This window comes from Corythoichthys intestinalis, chromosome 7 (assembly GCF_030265065.1).
Source record: "Corythoichthys intestinalis isolate RoL2023-P3 chromosome 7, ASM3026506v1, whole genome shotgun sequence".
NCBI lineage: Eukaryota > Metazoa > Chordata > Actinopteri > Syngnathiformes > Syngnathidae > Corythoichthys > Corythoichthys intestinalis.
The window spans coordinates 53,161,081-53,184,256 of NC_080401.1; the positions used below are offsets into that span (position 1 = coordinate 53,161,081).

Genomic DNA, 23,176 nt, shown 5'->3' on the forward strand with positions numbered 1-23,176 from the left:
TATGTATAATTTTATTCCCGATTTTGATTGTCTTGGTTTTTACGTTGTATTGATTTAAATGTGATTTTTATGATCTTCATGTGATGTAAAGCACTTTGAATTGCCTTGTGTTGAATTGTGCTATATAAATAAATTTGCCTTGCCTTGCCCTATAAATAGGTGTAAAAGTGGGCAGGAAGAGTCCTGTAGCCGTACTGGTAAAAGATTCTGGGCCGGAACGATCCGGTATGGTGCTTTGATCCCGAAAATATTTTGGCAACTGTCAACTTAAAGTTAAATAACCTGCCAGGCTGCCACACACGCATCTCCGAGAAGAAAACAATCTACTAATGTGAGATTTAAATACACAAATATTAACATAAAGTCTGCTAAAGTGCTTGTGTAGCGTGTTCCGTTTCTACCGATGTTAAATTATTCCGCTGGCTTTGTCTAAGTGATTCTGAAGAGTTGCTTCAATGTGTGCATAAGCACAGCAAATCATTCTGGACTTAGCTGTCCGTTCAATTGGCTGAGAGAGTGAAAAATGATTAGCATGGATTAAGCCTGAACGATATATCGTTTAAACATCGCCATTGCAATGTTCGCGTGCGTGATAGTCCCATCGCAAGCACGTGCGGTAGTTTTTTTTTTTTAATTTTTTTTATCCACATACGCCTTGCTTTCTGCTCTGCGCACAGCCTCACACCCTCCCTCTCCCAGCCCTTTGTTCCTCTCAGTCACTGCAGCACTTGCTTATTAAAGTTAACGATGGCTTTGATCCGGCCAAAGAAGATGGGCAGCAATCTGTCAATCATCGTTTAACTTGTTAAACAGTTTCTGCAAGGAAGCCACGCTGGAATGAATGTGTGTGTGTGTGGAGACGTTGGAGACATATAAATGCCAGAAGTGATCATGAGGAGTTTGAAATTTCTACATGTCACTCCAACGGTCACAGCTAAGGTAGCTAAACAGAAGCATTTAATAAAGCCAAGCATTTATCTACTACAGTACTTTATTCTTGTTGCAAAATGATTTGGTTGGACAGTTATTTTAAACTGATCATAATTATGACATTTGAAGTGCTTGAAAACCATTTATTTATATACATTTTTTGAATCACTTTGGGGGGGAAAGTGAGAAAAAACATGTCTTATATGTATCTATTTCCAATGCTAAATCTGAATAAATACAATGAGCACAAAAAACACACACACACACACAAAAAAATGGGTGGGGGGGGGGGGGGGGGCGCGTTTTTTTTTTACTTATCGCGACGGGTTCCGCTAAAAATGACGGATCACTGTACACTGTGGTGATGGTGAGTCATCCAATGTCTTTCCAAACAGCTATTCAAGTCATCTAGTGAAAATTTCTTTTAAAAAATATACATTTTTTTTAATATCGCAAAATAATATCGCAATATATCGCAAACCCCCCAAAAAATCGCAACAATAGGTTTTTTCCAATATCATTCAGGCCTAGCATGGATAGTTAGCTCTTAGTTTCAAATGCATATTTGTGTTCTACAACAACAAAAATAAGAACGAACAAGAGTGGTAACGAACTTGTTGAGTTAAAGGGGAAGTTCAGAATTTTTGACATTTGGGTTAAAATTTCGAGTTAGCTGGGCTTTAATTAGTCGGTGGAGTTGATTTCAACAAATTCTGTGCAGTTAGTTACTTTTTTTATTAGTTTCAGGGCTCCGGAGTGGCTAAGCTAGCGCGATTCAATGGGCCCGTCCTAGCATGCTAATAAAAAAAAAAAAAAAACATATGCAAGCATGAGAATCACCTGCAATCAATTGTGTTGGCTTGTCTTGAAACGAATTGGGGCATTAAAATGGATAACGTCTCTTCTTACAGAATTTTCAGTTCGCGAGACGACTTCCAGAATAAAAGCAGAGATTAAGGGGGCATCAGCATTTTTGCTCCCCCTGCCACAAAAGTCAAACTCTGCCTATGTTCCAGAATAGGCATGTGTCGGAATGAGATTTTGACGGTATGATAACTTCAAGCAAAAATCCCGCGGTTTTACGGTATTGCAATTACAGCTCTAAAATGTGTTATTTTGAGATGTATGGGTTAAAGAAAAGCTTTTTTCCACTGAACGGGATTTTTTCATTTTTAACAACATATTTGCAAATCGGAACATAAATATGAATATAATGTAAAAATAAGGAAATAAAATAACAAAAATAATAATATAAATAAAATTAAAATAAATTGTTGCTCAACATTAGAAAAAAAAAAAAAAAAGAACTGGACTAAAACAATATATGATCGAATTGATTTTCTTTAAACAGATACCACTACTATTATTATAAACTAGTTGAATATTAATGGAGAACGAGACCAAGAGACATACTGTGTGTGTATGACTCGTATAATTATTTACACTTTATACACACACGCACCCTCTTTCAACACAGAAAATTGCCAGAGAGAAAAAGAGGTTATTTTGATCAGATGTTTACATTGTCGGATGACTTTACAAAAGTAGGCTAACGGTAGAGAGGAAACTAGTTAGCAGTCTTGACATGCTAACTAGCCACGTTATCAGCCTCGTTAACAAGCTTACATTATAGTATTTGTTTTACCAATGCTAGAAACATGAAACCAGCTGGAGTGAACTCTCGTAGCTGGTAGGAAACGTTCATGACAGCGTTTACTTAAATTTTGTGTAAAGTGACGGACGATGGTCATGTAAATGTGAAATCATGTTGGCGGTCCTGCTGTCCTTCCTCCTCTCAGCCGCGGCTGTCTGTTTATTTTGGGTAGCCGAATTACTCCCATACTAGCGACTTTGTCTTTTTTGAAGGGGGAAAAGCTTAGGTGGAGTTTCAAAACCTTCAAAAAGGGGGAGGGGTTAGCGCTGCCACTCCGAGCCACATATTTCCCGCTGCATTTATGGGACCCACATCATATACAGTCAATTTTCCCTCACCATCAACAACTGCCCCCTGCCTCTCTCAACACATTCCCGCAACCTTGGTATCATTTTTGACAATAAACTAAGATTCGACCACCACATCAACCATATCACCAGAACTGCCTTTTTCCACCTCAAGAACATAGCCCGTCTTCGCCTCTCCCTCACCTTCTCTACTGCTGAAACCCTCATCCATGCCTTCATAACCTCCAGACTTGACTACCGCAACAGCATTCTCTTCGGTTCTCCATCCAAACTCATCAATAAACTACAATATATCCAAAACTCCGCTGCACGCCTTCTCACCCGGAGCCCCTATTGGAACCACATTACCCCCGTCCTCCAGAAACTGCACTGGCTTCCTATTTCGTACAGAATTCAGTTCATAATCATCCTTCTCACTTTCAAAGCACTCAATAACTTGGCCCTGCCCTACCTCACAGACCTTCTTTGTCCCCACACCCCTTCCCGTCACCACCGCTCTTCTAATGAAAACATCCTCGCACCGCCCAAACAAAAAACACACCAAACTAGGGGGGACAGAGCCTTCTCCGCTGCTGCCCCCTCCCTTTGGAACTCACTCCCAAAACCCATTTGTACCTGTTCAGAACTTCCCACATTCAAAAAACTGTTAAAAACTCACCTTTTTAAAGATTTCATTTTTCAGCACGACCTGGCACCTGCTCACAATGCCAAAACCACTGATAAATGGTTTACTGACCATGGCATTACTGTGTTCAATTGGCCTGCCAACTCTCCTGACCTGAACCCCATAGAGAATCTGTGGGGACATTGTGATGTGGAAGTTGAGAGACACCAGACCCAACTCTGTGGATGAGCTTACTTCGAAGCATCCTGGGCCTCCATAACACCTCAGCAGTGCAACAGGCAGATTGCCTCCATGCCACGCCGCATTGAAGCAGTCATTTCTGCAAAAGGATTCCCGACCAAGTACTGAGTGCATAGCTGATATAATTTATTTAAGGTTGACTTTTTTTGTATTAAAAAAACACTTTTTTGTATTGGTCGGATGAAATATGCTAATTTTTTGAGATAGGAATTTTTGGTTTTTCTTGACTTTTTTGCCAAAATCATCAATATTAAAACAATAAAAGGCTTGAACTGTTGTGTGTAATGAAATAAAATATATGAAAGTCTAATGTTTATCAGTGCATTACACAAAATAATTAACTTTATCAAAAAAAGCTTATTTTTTGAGAAGGACTTATATAAGGCACATCAGATTATAAGGCACACCGTCAGCTTTTGAGAAAATTAAAGGCTTTCAGGTGCAACTTATAGTGCGAAAAATACATTAGTTAAAATCGAGGTTTTGCATTTGGTGTGAGGAAAAGAGGGAAAATAATATTAGGAGAGTACTGTTGGAGTTACAAGTGTTTTTGTTAAAGGTTATTTTGCACGTCATTGAAAAAAAAAAAATACAATTTTGAATGGATAACCTAATGCATGCACTTTATTGTGTGTATGTGTTATGTTTGACCCACCGAGCCACCCAAAACAATCCGGCGCCGTGGATACCTTTATGTCAGGGAGTTCCGGCAAGAAATTCTAGCCATTTTTACCCCTGCCTATAAATGGTTATCCTCAAAACTGTCAGCCCTCTTCGTTCATAGCAAGTAAGACCTCAACCCCTCACCTCCCATCTTCTCAGCAAACCTTAACTTCAACCACAATCTTCAGAATTCAAATCGCCTTGACTAAAAACCTTCAAATCCTGCTGACCTTGGTTTTCTGGACTTAAAAAAACAGGGAAAACAGACCAACACAGCCACTCTCAAATTCCACTCTAATGGGTGAAATGATTCCCCTATAAGATCAAGGACAGACTCGAGGAACCGAAGGTGAAGGGTCCAGCGGGCAATTTACGGGTTCAACTTAAGGTCAACGTGGCCCAATTACCGATTGTCGCATAGCAACCGTAAACACAGAGCGACTTGTGAAGCCCTTTCATCATAAACTTAGAAATTCCTCTCACGAGTGCCAAGGCGAGCGCTTTCGGAGGGACGACATCAAACGGTCGGAATTATTCGTCTGTTGCAATCGGCGGCAAGCAGGCGGGGGCGAATACAAAATCAAAATAAAATGCTATCTCAGATGACATTCTGCATATTCAACAGTCCGAATGCAAACTGAGAACTGACTCATAACTTGTTTGCTAGACGTCCAATCCGTTTTGACTGGGAGAGCATTCTCTGTGCTAGCATTCCCAATTCAACCGGACTTGATGTCTTTTGCAGTCATTGGCAGGGAATGAGTTAAATAGGACTGTCACAATTATTGACAACTAATGTAAGGGAAAAATTAAGGGGGAAAAAATCTTGAGTAACTTTGGTAGTAATGAAATGGACAAAATACCTCGAGTGTAACTTTTTATATAAAATTGCCATTATCAAAAAATAGGGACCTTCAAAAAAATAATGTTGTGATGAGTCATTGACTTATTCAAAGCTCTAATTAGGCCATATGAAATACTCCACTTTGAATTTATTTTTATGATATACACTAGGGCTGTCAAAATTATCGCGTTAACGCGCGGTAATTATTTTTTTTAATTAATCACGTTAAAATATTTGACGCAATTAACACACATGTCCCGCTCAGACAGTATTCTGCCTTTTGGTAAGTTTTACAGCAAGGCTTTTTGTGCTGTCTAACAGCGAACTCTTGTGGTCGCTTTGCGACATGATTTATTGTTTTCTTGCCAGTTCAATATGGCTGCACGACGTCTCGGGCTGACGCCTACGTTGTAATGTTGTGCTTATATGATCCTTGGACAAGATTTGTCCGTAAGTATGGTTGTTGTAAAGAATGTACATATGATGTTAGTAAGCGAAATGTTATATTTTTTATATGAGACGTTTTTTGTTTATGTTTAGTGAACCTGTATAGCGTGCTAAGCTAACGTTGTTGCTAATGCAATGCTTGTGTACTTTTTTTTTGGGAGTTTTACGACGGTCTATAGAGGACAATGGTTTGAGGCTATTTTATTAATAAATCAGATGAAAAAGGAAGAAGTCTGATTATTAAGGCGTCGTTCACTAGCTGTCTAGCTTTGGAAAAAGTAGACGCTTCGGAGTGAGGACAGCATAAACAGATTTAAATGACAGTAGAGTGAAATGCCCACTACAGTCCTTATGTACTGTATGTTGAATGTATATATCCATCTTGTGTCTTATCTTTCCATTCCAACAATTTATTTTACAGAATACATATATAATTTACAGAAAAATATGGCATATTTTATAGATGGTTTGAATTGCGATTAATTGCGATTAATTACGATTAATTAAATTTTAAGCTGTAATTAAATCGATTAAAAATTTTAATCGTTTGACAGCCCTAATGTATACAGCATAGTTAATTTTGCTATTAGCATAGTACAGCTGTTACTGTCCATAGAGGGCATCAAAAAAAAAAAAAAATTTTTTTAAAGCATATATGTACGTGTAGCTGAGGTCCCCCTGAACATTTTGAGTCATTGGAAGTAAAAAAAAAAAAAAAATCTGAAATGACAAAGTTATAACACCGCAAAGGCGTGGACATAAAATGGTCAAAATACCTCGAGTATAACTTTTTATATAAAATTGCCATTATCAAAAAATAGGGACCTTCAAAAAAATAATGTTGTGATGCCTCATTGACTTATTCAAAGCTCTAATTAGGCCATATGAAATATTCCACTTTGAATTTTTTTTAGGATATATACAGCATAGTTAATTTTGCTATTAGCATAGAACAGCTGTTACTGTCCATCGAGGGCATCAAAAAAAAAAAAAACATGTACTCGTAGCTAAGGTCCCCCTGAACATTTTGAGTCATTGGAAGTAAAAAAAAAAAATCGGAAATGACAAAGTTATAACACCGCAAAGGCGTGGACATAAAATGGTCAAAATACCTCGAGTGTAGACAAAATTATTTCTAACCCCAAGGGTTAAAATAAAAGTTAGCTACTTAGCTCATGCAAATTGACATTTACAGTGAGTTTTTGTCTAGCATATCAAGTTTTTTTTCATCACAGCTTACTCTATTGTTGCAATTGGTTGACAGTTATAACTGACAAATCTCAGCCTACACTGCTGGCCCAAAAGTATTGGCACCCTTGCAATTCTGTCAGATAATGCTTAATTTCTCTCAGAAAATGATTGCAATTACAAATGCTTGGGTAGTGATATCTTTATTTATTTTGCTTGCGGTGACAAAAACAGAAAAGATAATGCAAAAAATATATATATTTTTTTAAATCATCAACATTTTACACAAAACTTCAAAAATGGGCCGGACAAAAGTATTGGCACTAGGGCTGTCAAACGATTAATAATTTTAATCGAGTTAATCACAGCTTTAAAATTAATTAATCGCAATTCAAACCATCTGTAAAATATGCCATATTTTTCTGTAAATTATTGTTGGAATGGAAAGATAAGACACAAAATGGATATATACATTCAACATACGGTACAGAAGGACTGCATTTGTTTATTATAACAATAAATCCACAAGATGGCATTAACATTATTAACATTCTGTTAAAGCGATCCATGGATAGAAAGAATTGTAGTTCTTAAAAAATAAATGTGAGGACAAGTTATAGTAATTTTGATAGTTTGTATATTGTGACTAAATATTGCCATCTAGTGTATTTGTTGAGCTAAACTTAATGTATGAATAGAGTATTATTTTGCATAGCTATTTTGATCACTTTGCATTGAGCGCTTTTCTTTTCGTGAACATTATTTTTTTTTGAGAGATAGGCATATTATTTTTGTTGTGCTTTCACTAAATGATACTGTAGCGACTTAAATGTTCTTAACTGCCAAAATGCATGAGCAACCATGAGTCACAGTGGTTGCTGCAAATAGTATATCTTCTCTGCGTTGAGTACAATACATGGTGTTAAGCAAACGATCATCTCCAATTATTCTTCCCCATGTCGCTTGCCACAATAGTTATAACAGTTATAGCCACCGCCTATTCCAATAAATAGCGCAGCTCCAATAAATGCCTGCGTTACCAATTCGCCCTTCTTATTGGCGATGCTATGGACCGGCGATTCATGTTGACTCGTTGTCGTCAGTTGGCTCAGTTCATCCGATTTCCTCCTGAGGAAGACGGCGGCGTACATATAAACACCGAGAGACGTTGGATGGCTTTTTGTGGGTACTTTTATTAACAAAACAAAAGCATGTGGGGGCCGTAGCACTTGAGCCTGCGCTAACTGCGCACTTTCTCTACTGTCTCACTTGACCACTTTCTTCCTCGCTGCTCAATCTGATAATGCCGGTCACATTGATAATAACAGCGGCCCCCTTGGCAGGTGCCGGTAACACCTGCGTCCACTCCACTTGCTTGTCTCTGCCTTTAGCTCTCAATATACTTCAAACGGCGCCATTGTAGTCTGTTCGCAGCAACGCTTGAGTGGGTCGTTCCACGCATGTGTTAATTGCATTAAATATTTTAACGTGATTAATTTTAAAAATTGATTACCGCCCGTTAACGCGTTAATTTTGACAGCCCTAATTGGCACCCTTTGAAAAATCATGTGATGCTTCTCTAATTTGTGTCATTAACAGCACTTGTTACTTACCTGTGGCACATAACAGGTGATGACAATAACTAAATCACACTTTCAGCCAGTTAAAATGGATTAAAGTTGACTCAACTTCTGTCCTGTGTCCTTGTGTGTACCACATTAAGCATGGAGAAAAGAAAGACCAAAGAACAGTCTGAGGACTTGAGAAGCAAAATTGTGAAGAAGCATGGGCAATCTCAAGGCTACAAGTTCATCTCCAAAGACCTGAATGTTCCTGAATGTTCGTGCGCAGTGTCATCAATAAGTGTAAAGCCCATGGCACTATGGCTAACCTCCTTAAATGTGGACGGAAAAGAAAAATTGGCGTGTGTCATTTCGCATCTAGTTCTTTATACTGTACATGTGATATCTACCGTAGCATTATGTAGGCGTAGTTTGTAGCGACTGTCGGCCGGAGTCAGGTATTATTTTTTTTTTTTTATCGAGCAGCATGAGTTGAACCAAAGCTGTGAGTATGATGTTTACTCTTGGTCCTTTCCCCATTGTGTCCCGAAGACCGCGCTGACTGTGTTTTAGTTTCGCTTTACTTGGCATATTTCAATAATCCAAATTTGGATGTTTGTGAATCGTTCTCGAATCTTCTACGGCCGAATCGCAAATAATCGAAGACTCGGAAATTTCGCACACCTCTATTGATGAGGATGGCAGTAACCCTGCCACACACAAAGAAAAAAAAAATACAAATGTGCTGACTGCTTTACGGCATAAGTCACTTCCTCATTTCCCTGTTAATTATAAAGACAGAAGTTGATGCGAACGCTTTCGCACGAATTTTGCAAAGATGGCAGAGCAACAAAAGAGAGAAAAGGTTGAGGCTACCCTCAACTGGACTCGTCAACGCTAACAAGTTCGGGAAGGGTGGGGGGCTGAGCCACACGGTTGCTAACGGTCATATGCTATTGCTTAGCCACAACTTGAGTCATTACCTTATTACTATTCATCCTTCACACAGCCACTGGAAACAGAAATGTTGTTTAAACCATCTGCAGGCGAAAGGGAAATCATGATTTTAAAACACTGTGCGGGTGTGCGCTGAGCCTCTTAGAAAACGGTCTTCTTTAAAGCAAAACACTACCGCTTTTGTCCACTGGCATCGCTAAAATTGACCTTGAAGGAATCTGACCTTCTAGCCAAATTGCCGGAATCACGCCAGCCGAACCGCCGGAACCGTGCTGGCGCTGATCCAACGACTCGGGCCGGCAAGACCCCGACAATGTGGCCAAAAGGACAAACTCCACGTGGTCACCTTAGTCTTAACCCCTTGTACTGACTCCATTTTGAAAGCTGGGAGAAAGCTTCGAAACCCAAGTTGACAATTTATTCGGGTCGACAGCGATCAAACAGCAAGGCGAAACAGAAACAGACTCAGGCGAGGAGACAGACTCGTTCCAAGGTCACCATTTCACAAGTTAATAAAAGGTTCCCGTGAAAAATGACTACGATTACTTAAACATTATCTTTTTGAAGGCTCTCGCGGGGCAGGGTGTGGGCAGAAGAAGGGTGTGCTTGGGCGTTTTTTAGGATTAAATGGTAAATGCTGTTATACTTGTATAGCGCTTTTCTACCTCTCAAGGTACTCAAAGTGCTTTATACTCTATTGCCATCTACCTACTGGTGACACAGCACCAGGAGCAATGCGGGGTTCAGTATCTTGCTCAAGCATACTTAGGCGAGTTCATCAGGGTGGAGAATCGGACCCACAACCTCTGGGTTGGGGGACAACTACTCCACCACTGAGCCACGCCATCCCCATTATTGTCTGTTTGTGGATTGGACAGTAGGGTTTGGGAGTTACTGTTGTCAGAGCAATTATGGTTGTGGTGGGACCCCGACATCCCGGCCAAAAGGCCAAGCTCCGCACGTTCACATTAGTGTTAACCCCTTTGTACTGAATCCATTTTGAAAGGCTTAAAGAAGACTCACCAAAAACAAGTTGACAATTTATTCAGGTCGGCACCAATCGAACAGCAATGCGAAACAGAAACAGACTCAGGCGGGGAGGCAAAGTTACCCTATCACACGTCAAGAGAAAGTTCCCGAGAAAAAAATGACAACGCTTAGTTAAACATTCAGTCATGTGAAGGCTCTTGCGGGGCAGGCCGTAGGCAGGAAGAAGGGTATACTTGGGATGATTGTCTGTTTGTGGATTGGACAGGAGGATTCGGGAGTTGCTGTTGTCAGGGCAACAAGGGTTACGGATTTTGCCACCATAGCGTCAAAAGGGGCTTTTGGAGTCTTATCAGTCATGTTATCAGTTGGATATCGGGCGTTCTTCGGTGTTCCTTGTGTTGGGACAAGACGTCCTGCCATTTGTTCTGGACTGTCCGGGAGAACTGATTGCAAGAGTTGGTGGTGCAGACGTGGCTCGTCAGCATCAATCTTGCTCAGTCAGTTGCATGTAGCACACGTTGGGCTTCCGTAATAAGAAGGCGTCATGTATCTCTTATGCCTTATATTCTGCTTGTTTTCCTTAAACTATGGTGTAAGTGCTATTAACACTATTAAAACAAATAATGGACAGTCAAACTTTTCTCAAAACATTAAGCCCAGAGTTACGCAACAGCGAATTCCATGCGATTTATACACAAACCGATTCATCGCAAAAATAATCGCTACCAAAATAGTCATTTGTGGCAGCCTTATCTATCATTTCCTTTCAATATTTCAATATTTCAAGGTCCGAGCGACCGCTACGGTTTCCCTGGAAACCGCTTCCCCAGTCCGTTTTCCGCCCACCCGGCATTCTTTTCTTCTTTACCTTGAAGTCTGCCAGTATTTGCCCACTTTCACATAAGCACGCGCGAGCTTTCTCTCACGAGAGTTTTGGATTGCAGACAAAAACAAGACATATTTTTGCATCTACTGAAAGACACTCATCTTTTATTAACTAAGCATTCTGCCTTGAACTGATAGCCCAATAAAGCATTTTTTTAGGGGATGGGAATATCATGGGAATTTGCCAGCGACATGTAATCAGATTTTAGTCTAGACTTGGTGAAAAAATTGATTGTTGATTAATCACCAGACAAAGTGTGCAGTTGATTCGATCTCAGTTAGTTATGGGAAGTTAAGCTACCGCTGCACAGAAAAGGCCTCCAAGGGTTCCAATCAATAGAACAAGTCATAGAAATAAGACTTCAAAAAATGTGGGAATATTTTAGTTTCAAGCAAGCGTTTTAAGGTAGTGTGGCAATAGTCAATTGTGCAAAGGAAGAGGGTCCACAAATAATAATAATAATAATAATAATAATAATAATGCATTTAATTTACAGTGGGGAAAATAAGTATTTAGTCAACCACCAATTGTGCAAGTTCTCCAACTTGAAAAGATTAGAGAGGCCTGTAATTGTTAACATGGGTAAACCTCAACCATGAGAGACAGAATGTGGAAGGAAAAAAAAAACAGAAAATCACATTGTTTGATTTTTAAAGAATGAATTTCCAAATCATGGTGGAAAATTAAGTATTTGGTGCTTGGTGTAAAGAAATCAACTGTGGAAGCAATTATTAGAAAATGGAAGACATACAAGACTACTGATAATCTCCCTCAATCTAGGTAGGGCTCCATGCAAGATCTCACCATGTGGTGTCAAAATGATAACAAGAACGGGGAGCAAAAATTCCAGAACCACACGGGGGGACCTAGTGAATGACCTACAGAGAGCTAGGACCACAGTAACAAAGGCTACTATCAGTAACACAATGCGCCGCCAGGGACTCAAATCCTGCACTGCCAGACGTGTCCCCCTGCTGAATCCAGTCCACATCCAGGCCCGTCTGCGGTTCGCTAGAGAGCATTTGGATGATCCAGAAGAGGACTGAGAGAATGTGTTATGGTCAGATGAAACCAAAATAGAACTTTTTGGTAGAAACACAGGTTCTTGTGTTTGGAGGAGAAAGAATACTGAATTGCATCCGAAGAACACCATACCCACTGTGAAGCATGGGGGTGGAAACATTATGGTTTGGGGCTGTTTTTCTGCAAAGGGACCAGGACGACTGATCCTTGTAAAGAAAAGAATAAATGGGGCCATGTATCAAGACATTTTGAGTGAAAATCTCCTTCCATCAGCAAGGGCATTGACGATGAGACGTGGCTGGGTCTTTCAGCATGACAATGATCCAAAACACACAGCCAGGGCAACAAAGGACTGGCTTCGTAAAAAGCATTTCAAGGTCCTGGAGTTGCCTAGCCAGTCTCCAGATCTCAACTCCATAGAAAATCTGTGGAGGAACTTGAAAGTCCGTGTTGCCCAACGACAGCCCCAAAACATTACTGCTCTAGAGGAGATCTGCATGGAGGAATGGGCCAAAAACCAGCAACAGTGTGTGAAAAGCTTGTGAAGAGTTACAGAAAACGTTTGGCTTCCGTTATTGCCAACAAAGGGTACATAACAAAGTATTGAGATGAACTTTTGGTATTGATCAAATACTTATTTTCCACCATGATTTGCAAATAAATTCTTTAAAAATCAAACAATGTGATTTTCTGTTTTTTTCCCCCACATTCTGTCTCTCATGGTTGAGGTTTACCCATGTTGATAATTACAGGCCTCTCTAATATTTTCAAGTGGGAGCACTTGCACAATTAGTGGTTGACCAAATACTTATTTGCCACACTGAAAGACTCATTATTCTTTCCCTCCTCACTAGATGGTGATAAGCTGCTATTGAAGCCGCAGCTTCCCGGGGCAGTCTGACCAAAGTGAGGCAGCCAATTTGCACTATCAGCTCTTCCAACCACCATCAAACACTCATTCTCACACCACTATCAAAGAGGCGAGGATACAACAACAATGGGTACAGCTGAAATCGAACCACCGATCCTTCAATCAGTGGCTCAACCAAATGCCAATCCACTGTGCCACAATCACAGAGCAGTGATGCTTATTACATCTTGCGTCATTTTCAGACTATAAGGTCCACGTGGGAATTCTCCCACTCACTTTCCTTGAACATTTTCATGAAACCGGAGCTGAACTAATAACTTTTTGTCCAATTTTTTGAATGATTGATGATATGGCACACAAACCCGCCCGAGGCCTGAAGCGCTTTGCGGAAATAGGAGCTAAATATAGGCTCTAAGGTGGGACCCATAGGTAGCAGTCATTATGGGCCGCTGACTGTGAAGCTCTTCTGTTCTTCGATAATGACCCCCTACCCCCCTTGCACCTGTCTCCCCAGCCTCCCTCCCCGACCTACCACCCACCAAAACTCCCCCCGGACCGGCCACTCAGGTCAGACTATATATAGCCGGCAAAAGTACCCACCGCCATCATCAAACTGACCTCTTCTAATGTGCACCAAACTATGTACAGTGAGCAGGCCTGCCTCCAGAGTCTCATCCCAGCCCTTTTTATAGGAACACGATGACACTAACGCAGGACATGAATAACAAACAGGAATCTGTTGGCATCAAAAAGGCGGCCGTAAAATGTCCTCTCTGATTAGAGTTGCAATGTCGTGGGTGTTGGTTTTATCTTTGGCGGCCAGTGATGGAACACTAAACAGAACAAGTATGGTAATGATAATCTCAAAGTATTGTGCTACTGCTAATATTTTGTTACCCATTGACAGCGATTGACGTCCAATCCATTTGGAGTGGGCGGGCTGACAGTGATTATTGTTAATACTCGTATAATGTAGTTGACAAGTACACAGAAGTATGAACTAGCCTTAAATACTACAAGTGTGTTGACTTCCTTTATGTAATGAAAGTTGAGGACAACAAAAAGGAATAGTTTTTTTTTTCTTTTTAAATAAGAAAAATGATCAACAAACATGTTTTGTTAAAAAAGAAAGGGGAAAAAAATATTTTAAAATTATTTTTCGTTCCAATTTTGGTTTTTGATTACAAATTTGAAAAGTCCTCAATGGACGATAAAGGACTACAGAAACCGGAATATTTACTTTTTTCCCCCCCCGTTTTTTAAGTGTCATAACAACTTCTATAAAAGAAAAAAAACAAACTTTTTTTTCCTATTTTGTTTTTACTTTTATTTTTCTAAACGTCCTAATAAGAGATCGAGGACTACAGAAATTATTTTTTTCCTCCTTTTATTTATTTATTTTTTTAAATTAAAAATAAGGACGACAGAAACCGGAATATTTACTTTTATCCCCCCGTTTTTTAAGTGTCATGACAACTTTGCTGGGGAAAAAAAAGAAAGAAAAAACACTTTTTTTTTCCTATTTTGTTTTTATTTTTATTTTTAAACGTCCTAATAAAATATCGAGGACTACAGAAATAATTTTTCCCCCTTTTATTTTTTTATAAAAAACAACTAAATATTCTCTTTAACACAAAGTTGTTTTTTTTTTAATTTTTTTTTTTAAACAGGTGCTATTAATACAGGTAATGAGTGCAGCCTCGTTAGACCTCATTAAAAGAAGTTAGACCTCTTTGACAGCCAGAAATCTTGCTTGATTATAGGTGACCAAATACCTGTTTTCCACTCTGTTGGGTCCAAAACTCGTTCTTTAACTTAGTTATTTACCCAAGGCAAGCTGACAAAAGGCAGGGCACGGTGAGAGAGTCAGAGAGTTGACGTTTTTCAACCTGCAGGTTGGGAGAGCCAGGAGACATGTTCCGCGACCAATGTCGCATCGAAGTCTCTCTCCGAACTCCCCCGCGCTGCTAACTTTTATTGAGGGCTTGTTGATGGGCAGAATACAGTTACAACACTGTTGTCCAACGTGGCGGGCAAGTTCTTTATTCTAGTCATTGATTGAACAGTCACACTCTTGATTGAATTAACAGTCACACTCTTGACTAGGCAAGATATCTTTGTTTTGAACACACATTTGCACTCAAAGTACTGTAGCTTGGTGGAAAAGTACTGAGACGTTGTGTGATAAATCAACATATGTGTGTATCTATTTATCAGCAGAATGTGAACAATTGCCGGTCAGCACATGTTTATGGGCTAAAACTGTATTCTTCATAATAGCTTGGGAGTGCGCGTATAAAAGCTGTTGAAGAGCAAACTGGCATAATATATTTGGCATACAACTTATCTTACCCACTCTAATTTGGAAATAAATTCTTTAAAAATCAAACAATGTGATTTTCTGTTTTTGTTTTTTTGCCACATTCTGTCACTCGTGGTTGAAGTTTACCCATGTTGACAATTACAGGCCTCTCTAATCTTTTCAAGTAGGTGGTTGGTGGTTGACTAAATACTTATTTGCCCCACTGTATGTCATATCCACTGTTGCCATTAGAAGGCTGTTAATCCACCCAAAATCAACTAAATGCAAATGCATTTAAAACAAACCATTACAACGCTCCTTTAATTTAACAAATAATCGAAGCAGCAAAATTTGATTCGAATCTTTTTTCTAATCGAATTACTCGATTTAATCGATTAATTGTTGCAGCACTACCGGCTTCTATGCTTTAGAATTTTACACCTACACTATCTTTTCCCTGCATTTTTCTATTTGAAGGCTTGTATCTTTTGAGTTAATTAGTCAAACATTAGCTGATGCTGCTTTTTTGTGTAGGTTGAGCAGGTGATGCATTGTGCATTGACAGAAGGGAGCCACGGCTCGCATTTGTAAGGAGAACGGGCAGCTTAGCAGCCAGCATTTGCCTAATCACTTAATCTTATCTTTTACTACCCCGGAAAGTGGTGGTGCCGCAACTGCAGATGCTCCCCACCGCCCGCGGTGTTGGAGGCAGCAGAAATGCTGCTGACAATCATGAGACTGTCTTAAACTTTCTCACTTTGCTCCTGGGATTTAACATTTTTTGAGGGGGGGGTCCTGCGCGTTGACGCTTTAGAAAAACATTTTTTCCCACAGTTTATTTTTCTTTTTAGAGCAGAATCACAACTGCTCTCCTATAATCATGTCACGTGCTCCTGAATAGCATCAACTGAAGCAAACAGGCATTTCACTCAAAAGTGCTTTTCACTGACTTTGTGACTAGAAAAGAGCACATGGATTCAAATTCTTATATATCTGGGTAAAAAGCTTTGGATTGAGCATCACCCTAAGCGTTTATGTATTAAAAACACACTAGAAATGAAAATGTATGCGAAATAGTGTCTATAGGTCTACACAGTTGAGGGATATTTAATCATTTTGATGCTACAGATGCTAGGGCTGTCAAACGCATCTTTTTCGCCGGTCCAATTGTAGTTAGTAGGGCAAATAAAGTATTTTGTCAACCACCAATTGTGCAAGGTCTCCTACTTGAAAAGATTAGAGAGGCCTGTAATTGTCAACATGGGTAAACCTCAACCATGAGAGACAGAATGTGAGAAAAAAAAGAATTTTTTTCAGAATTAGAGTGGAAAATAAGTATTTGGTCACCTACAAACAAGCTAGATTTCTGGCTGTCAAAGAGGTCGATCTTCTAACCAATCTAACTTTGAACCTGTATTAATGGCACCTGTTTTAGCTCATTATCGGTATAAAAGACACCTGTCCACAAGCTTAGTCAGTCACACTCCAAACTCCACTTTGAGCAAGACCAAAGAGCTGTCGAAGGACACCAGAGACAAAATTGTAGACCTGCACCAGGCTGGGAAGAGTGAATCTGCAATAGGTAAAACGCTTGGTGTAAAGAAATCAACTGTGGGAGCAATTAGTAGAAAATGGAAAACATACAAGACCTCTGATAATGTCCCTCGATCTGGGGCTCCATGCAAGATCTCACCCTGTGGCGTCAAAATGATAACAAGAACGGTGAGCAAAAATCCCAGAACCACACGGGGGGACCTAGTGATTACTTACAGAGAGTTGGGACCACAGTAACAAAAGCTACTATCAGTAACCAATGGGCCGCCAGGGACTCAAATCCTGCACTGCCAGACGTGACCTCTGCTGAAGCCAGTACATGTCCAGGCCCGTCTGCGGTTCGCTAGAGAGCATTTGGATGATCCAGAATTGGACTGGGAGAATGTGTTATGGTCAGATGAAACCAAAATAGAAGTTTTTGGTCAAAACACAGGTTCTCATGTTTGAAGGAGAAAGAATACTGAATTGCATCCAAAGAACACCATACCCACTGTGAAGCATGCTTTGGGGCTGTTTTTCTGCAAAGGGACCAGGACGACTGATCTGTGTAAAGGAAAGAATGAATGAGGCCATGTATCGAGAGATTTTGAGTGAAAATCTCCTTCCATCAGCAAGGGCATTGAAGATGAGACGTGACTGGGTCTTTCAGCATGACAATGATCCCAAACCCACAGCAAGGGCAACAAAGGAGTGGCTTCGTAAGAAGCATTTCGAGGTCCTGGAGTGGCCTAGCCAGTCTCCAAATCTCAACCCCATAGAAAATCTGTGGAGGGAGTTAAAAGTCCATGTTGCCAAACGACAGCCCCAAAACATCACTGAACTAGAGGAGATCTGCATGGAGGAATGGGCTAAAATACCAGCAACAATGTGTGAAAAGCTTGTAAGGAGTTACAGGAAACGTTTGGCCTCCATTATTGCCTCAAAGGGTACATAACAAAGTATTGAGATGACTTTTGGTACTGACCAAATACTTATTTTCCACCATGATTTGCAAATAAATTCTTTAAAAGTCAAACAATGTGATTTTCTGTTTTTTTTTTTTTTTTTCCACATTCTGTCTTCTTTCTAACCCATATTGAAAATTACAGGCCTCTAATATTTTCAAGTAGGAGAACTTACACAATTAGTGGTTGACTAAATACTTATTTGCCCCACTGTAACTCGTTTCACATAGCTGAATTCAGCTGCTCCCTGTTAAGACCAGCATAAGCTAAATTTTTGTTTGAGCTAATTTTTCTTAATGCATTTGTAATTTAGTTTATAGGTATATTTTAGTTTTGTGGGTTAGGGGTTCACAAGACGAGCTTCAGGGGAAAATGCGTGCAGCAAATACCTGATAAGACAAAAGTTAGGCAAAACTGGTGATGCGAGAGAGTCCTGTTGGGAAGTCCGGTTGGGAGCGAAAGTGTATGCTGTCCGGTTTTATTAGCAGATATTCAAGGTAAGCATATTGCGTTTTCAAATTTATCCCAATATAATTATGTAGATTGTTACCATCCAGAGCTGCCGTGTGCTTACAGTACAGGACAAAGAGCACACCTTGTGTAATCCATGTCTTGTACATTGTAACGCGTGGTAGCTAGGATACGTGTATAAAAGTACCCAAAAGGGGAGAAGCTTCCACTTATGCACATTTATTCACAAAAAATAATATTTCCACCTCGACCACTCTTCACTCGGGAGCTCAGCAGTACGCAAACACGCGTTCCCTGACGAACTCCCAACATTGTTGTAAGGGCCACGTCAGAGTCACTGTCGTCACTGTAGCGTGCCATAGTGCTTTAATTATTTAGTATGATTTGGGGAAAACTCCCACGAAGAATAGTCAACAAAAAAGATAGCAATAGTAATCCAAATCTGTGTTTTTTACTCACTCGAAGATCCAGGAATTAGACCGATACCAAGGCAATGTCGCAGCCGCGATTAGGCCGTCGATTCCACAAAATAGACTGATCCGAAGAGCCGCGGTGGGACCGACGAATCAAAAAAATGGACAGATCCGAAACCAATTATGCAGACGCGGTGGGACCGTCGGATCCAGAAAATAGACGGATGCCTTACTTGACTGAGGATCCAGGAAAAATGTTCGGGCGCTAGTTGTAACGCGTGGTGGGTAGGATGCGTGCATACAGGGACCAAAAAAGGGGAGAAGCTTCCACTTATGCAAATTTATTCACTAAAAATAATATTTCCACCTTGACCACTCACTTCACTCCCCTTGTTTCCATTTGACTGGAAACTGCATCCAAAAGCAGCACATCGTGGCATTTTACTTCGCGAGTTTAGGAAGCAATAAGCAATTGTTGAACACGAAAGATACCAATGACGTCATCACTGCGAGTCCGGAAACCATGGCGCCAACTAACGGTCAAAATATGGACTAAATATTAGAAAATATTGCCATTGATTTAACATTTTATGTGTTTCTAACAACATATTTTAGTACAAGAGAACAATTGTGGTTTATTAGAGCCTACATGTATTTAAGTTAGAGGATCACTTTAAAACAAGTTAAATTCCCTTGTTTTCAGTGTAAATCTATTGGAAATAAGTGAAATTATCTGACAGCTTTGGTTGCGCACATTTTGAGGCTAAATCAAGTATATAATTATCGGATTGCATTATCGGTTGAATTTTTTTAAAAAATTTTTATCTGGATTATCTGTTTGACGTCATAATTGCCATTATCGACCGATAATTATCGGTAACCGATATTATCGTGCATCTTTAAACATTAGACTCGTGCCTATCTTAAAAGACAAGGCTGGTAAAATCAATAGTAAAGATAATTACAGACCTATTGCCCTGGCCAGTGTGCTCTCTAAAGTTCTAGAGTCAATCATACTGGGCAGAATTGTTTCATTTATTTCGACAAGCGACAATCAGTTCGGGTTTAAAAGGAAACATGGAACCGACATGTGTATATTTGCTCTGAAGGAGCTATTATTTAAATATCGAAGCCTAAACTCAACAATGTTTTTATGCTTCATTGACTCATCGAAAGCCTTTGACCGGATCAATCACAGCAAACTTTTTCTTATGTTAGCAAAAAGAGGGGTGCCCAAATACATAATCCGTATTCTGGCCTTCTGGTATGCAAATCAACTTGTTCGCATAAAATGGGGTGGCTCGGTCTCTGCTTGCTTTAAAGTAGGTAATGGTGTAAGACAGGGAGGAATTCTCTCTCCATATTTGTTCAATGTTTTCATGGACGACTTATCCAGCCGACTCAATAAGTGTAATACGGGAGGTGTTGTAGGAGACACTGTCATTAACCATCTTATGTACGCAGATGATGTGGTGGTGCTCTCCCCATGCAGTGCTGGCTTGCAGGAGTTACTCTCGATATGTTCCGAATTTGGTGATCATTTTGACATCAAATATAACGCAGAGAAAAGTAATATCATGATTGTCCGTTCTAAAGAAGATAGGGCGGCTATATTCCCTCAGTTCTTTCTTGGCAAAATAGCTATGAATATTTGCAATGAAGCCAAATACCTCGGCCACTTCATATCTGAAGACTTGTCGGATGACAGGGATATTCATCGTCAATGTTGTAAACTTTATGCACAGGCAAATATGCTCAAAAGAAGATTTTCTATGTGCTCCCCCCACATTAAGACCTCGCTGTTTAAGGCATACTGCACACCATTTTACACAGCTCACCTGTGGTCAAGGTACACAGCTAAATCCATGCAGAGGCTAAATGTAGCCTACAATGATGCCCTGAGGCTGTTACTGCGTGTGCCTAGATGGTACAGCGCCAGTCAATTATTTGTTAGCTCTGGATTACCCACATTAAAAGCGCTTTTAAGAAAATTGATGTACAGCTTCATGTGTCGGCTAAATGAGTCTGGAAATAATATTATAATGAATTTAACAGACCCTACAATGAGCTTTAGATTTAGTTCGAGCCTGTGGTGCCATTGGCACAAAAGCCTGTTTGTTGTGCACTGATTGCCAGTGCTTCCTCGTTGTTCTGTTTTTTTTTTTCCTTTCAAGTCACTTTATTATTATGTCTCCGTATGTACGGTATTCTTTTTTTTTTCTTTGTTGGTGTGTGTGTGCTATGGACCCACTGTGAGATTCCGGAATAAAGATAATATATATTAGAGATAGGCCGATTATTGGCGCAGATATTTGAAAATTTGACATATATCGGGATCGGCCTTTTTTGCTGGAAACGAGCTTGAAAAGTTCATATTTCACAGCATTGGTACAATACTTTTTCATACTTGTTGACACCGATGGAGTCGGTTTAGTGTTGTATTGGTACTGATACTCGTATCGTACTGGTGCAACACCAGTACAGAATATAGTATACTATAATATAGCGCCGCTAGTACACAATAATCTTGTGTATAATCCAACAAAGCATAGCATACTGCAATGCAGAGTAGTGTACTCCAGTAGAGTACTGCATCTCATACTCTATCTGAGCAAAGAAGATATCAGCACACCATAGCAAACGGCGGCTAATCGAAACATGGCTGTCCATCCTTGTCATGACCAAAGCTGACGGTGAAGGCCGACAGCGCGTATCAGGAAGGCGCTAACAACATTCTGGTCGTCGCCTTCCTGTCTCGGTTACCGTGGTAACAGTTGTCCGTGTCGGAAGAGGAAATTCTATTAAAGGCCGGCCAGCAAATTCCATGATAAAACATGACTTAACAGTTGCAGGCTGAGAAGAAGGAAGTGACAAAGAAAACATACAAACCGTTGAGAGGGGGGCACACCACGTCCGTTGGAAGGATACAGCAACACAGTCCAAGTTTTCACTTCGTACACCAAGAGTTCTCAAACTTTTCAGATTGAGCGACCGGGCTGTTATGAGGGCGCCATCTTCATATGCAGCATCACTAGAATGAAGAAAAAGAGGGAACAGTTAAGGTGCTGTAATGCCTTAGCATGTAGGCAAGGAGAGCCATAGTCAACTCCCACTCATGCCACTCACTCGGTGACACCCCATAATACCACACATCCAGCAATACCACCGTCAGACAATTATTTTTCTTTAACTTGTGAGTCAGTTTTAAATACAAGCGCTGTTTAGTAGCAGTGAACTGCACTTGCAATAGGAAATTCCTCTAGCTTAATGCTAACACACCATGTAAAACACCTTCGACCGGCTCACAAAACTAGCATCAATTGTTTCAGTGTTATATGACTTCACGCAATGGATATTTAAATTAAAAATTATTTTCATGTCATTTTTAAATTTGGTTCTTAAGTTGGTGTTTAAGCGTTAGGTTTTTATACAACGGTGCCTTCTATTATATATTAGTATTAAGCTAGTGGTTTGAACAATGAACTGTATATTATATTTTAGTGCACAATATGTGTAATTTTCTTCATGATTTTAGTTTTGCGTTACACTTCTCATGTGGATTGTAATAAACACCTCAAAACAAACATTTGACTGTTCAAAATAATGTCATACTCGTCAGTTTATATCCTAATGTGCGAAACAGCTGAACATCGAGCATTAAGCTAGCAAGCCCTCGAAAAATGGACCGCATTTGGTATTTTAGTGCACAATATGTGGAATTTCCTTTAAAGATTTGGGTTTAGCCTTACACATTACATCTGGATTGTCATAACAAACACCTGAAAACCAACATTTGACTCTTCAAAATCATGTCATACGAGTCAGTTTGCATCCTAATGTGCGACACGGCTGAAGATCGAGCGCTAAGCTAGCAAGCCCTTGAAAAATGGAACTCATTTGGTATTTTAGTCCTCAATTTGTGTAATTAATGCCCAAACACCAACTAGCGCGAGAGCCCTATTGTAGTGCAAAGCATTATTATTCCTATATATTTTTTTTTTTAATTCATGACAAATGAAAATTGCCAATTTAGAGGCATTAACATGCTCGAAAATTTGCACCAAAATTTGCACATACATGCGGCTTGGCGTAAATTTTGACAATTTTGCGACCTTGGGTGTCAAGTTCAAAAATAGACCCTTAGGTAGACATTTGTAAAATTACCCAAAAATAAGGAGAGAAGACACTCAGTTTTCTTGGCCAAGGAGAGCAAGGAGGGACTAGACAGTGAAATGCTAGATTACGCTGTATAGTCACCAAAATTGATCTAAAACTAAACTCCTTGTGCTTTCTTTTATTAGGGG

At 39.8% G+C, this 23,176-nt stretch overlaps 1 protein-coding gene across 3 annotated transcripts in view; it reads right to left on the reverse strand.

Moving 5' to 3' along the window:
• Nucleotides 1-23,176, reverse strand: part of sema6bb (sema domain, transmembrane domain (TM), and cytoplasmic domain, (semaphorin) 6Bb) — a 541,651-nt gene that overhangs the window by 365,237 nt on the left and 153,238 nt on the right. For all 3 annotated transcript variants that reach the window (XM_057840421.1, XM_057840419.1, XM_057840420.1), the window contains exon 3: nt 21,762-21,903. The gene's annotated coding sequence lies outside the window, so the exon portion shown is untranslated. The remainder of the gene's footprint in view (nt 1-21,761; nt 21,904-23,176) is intronic.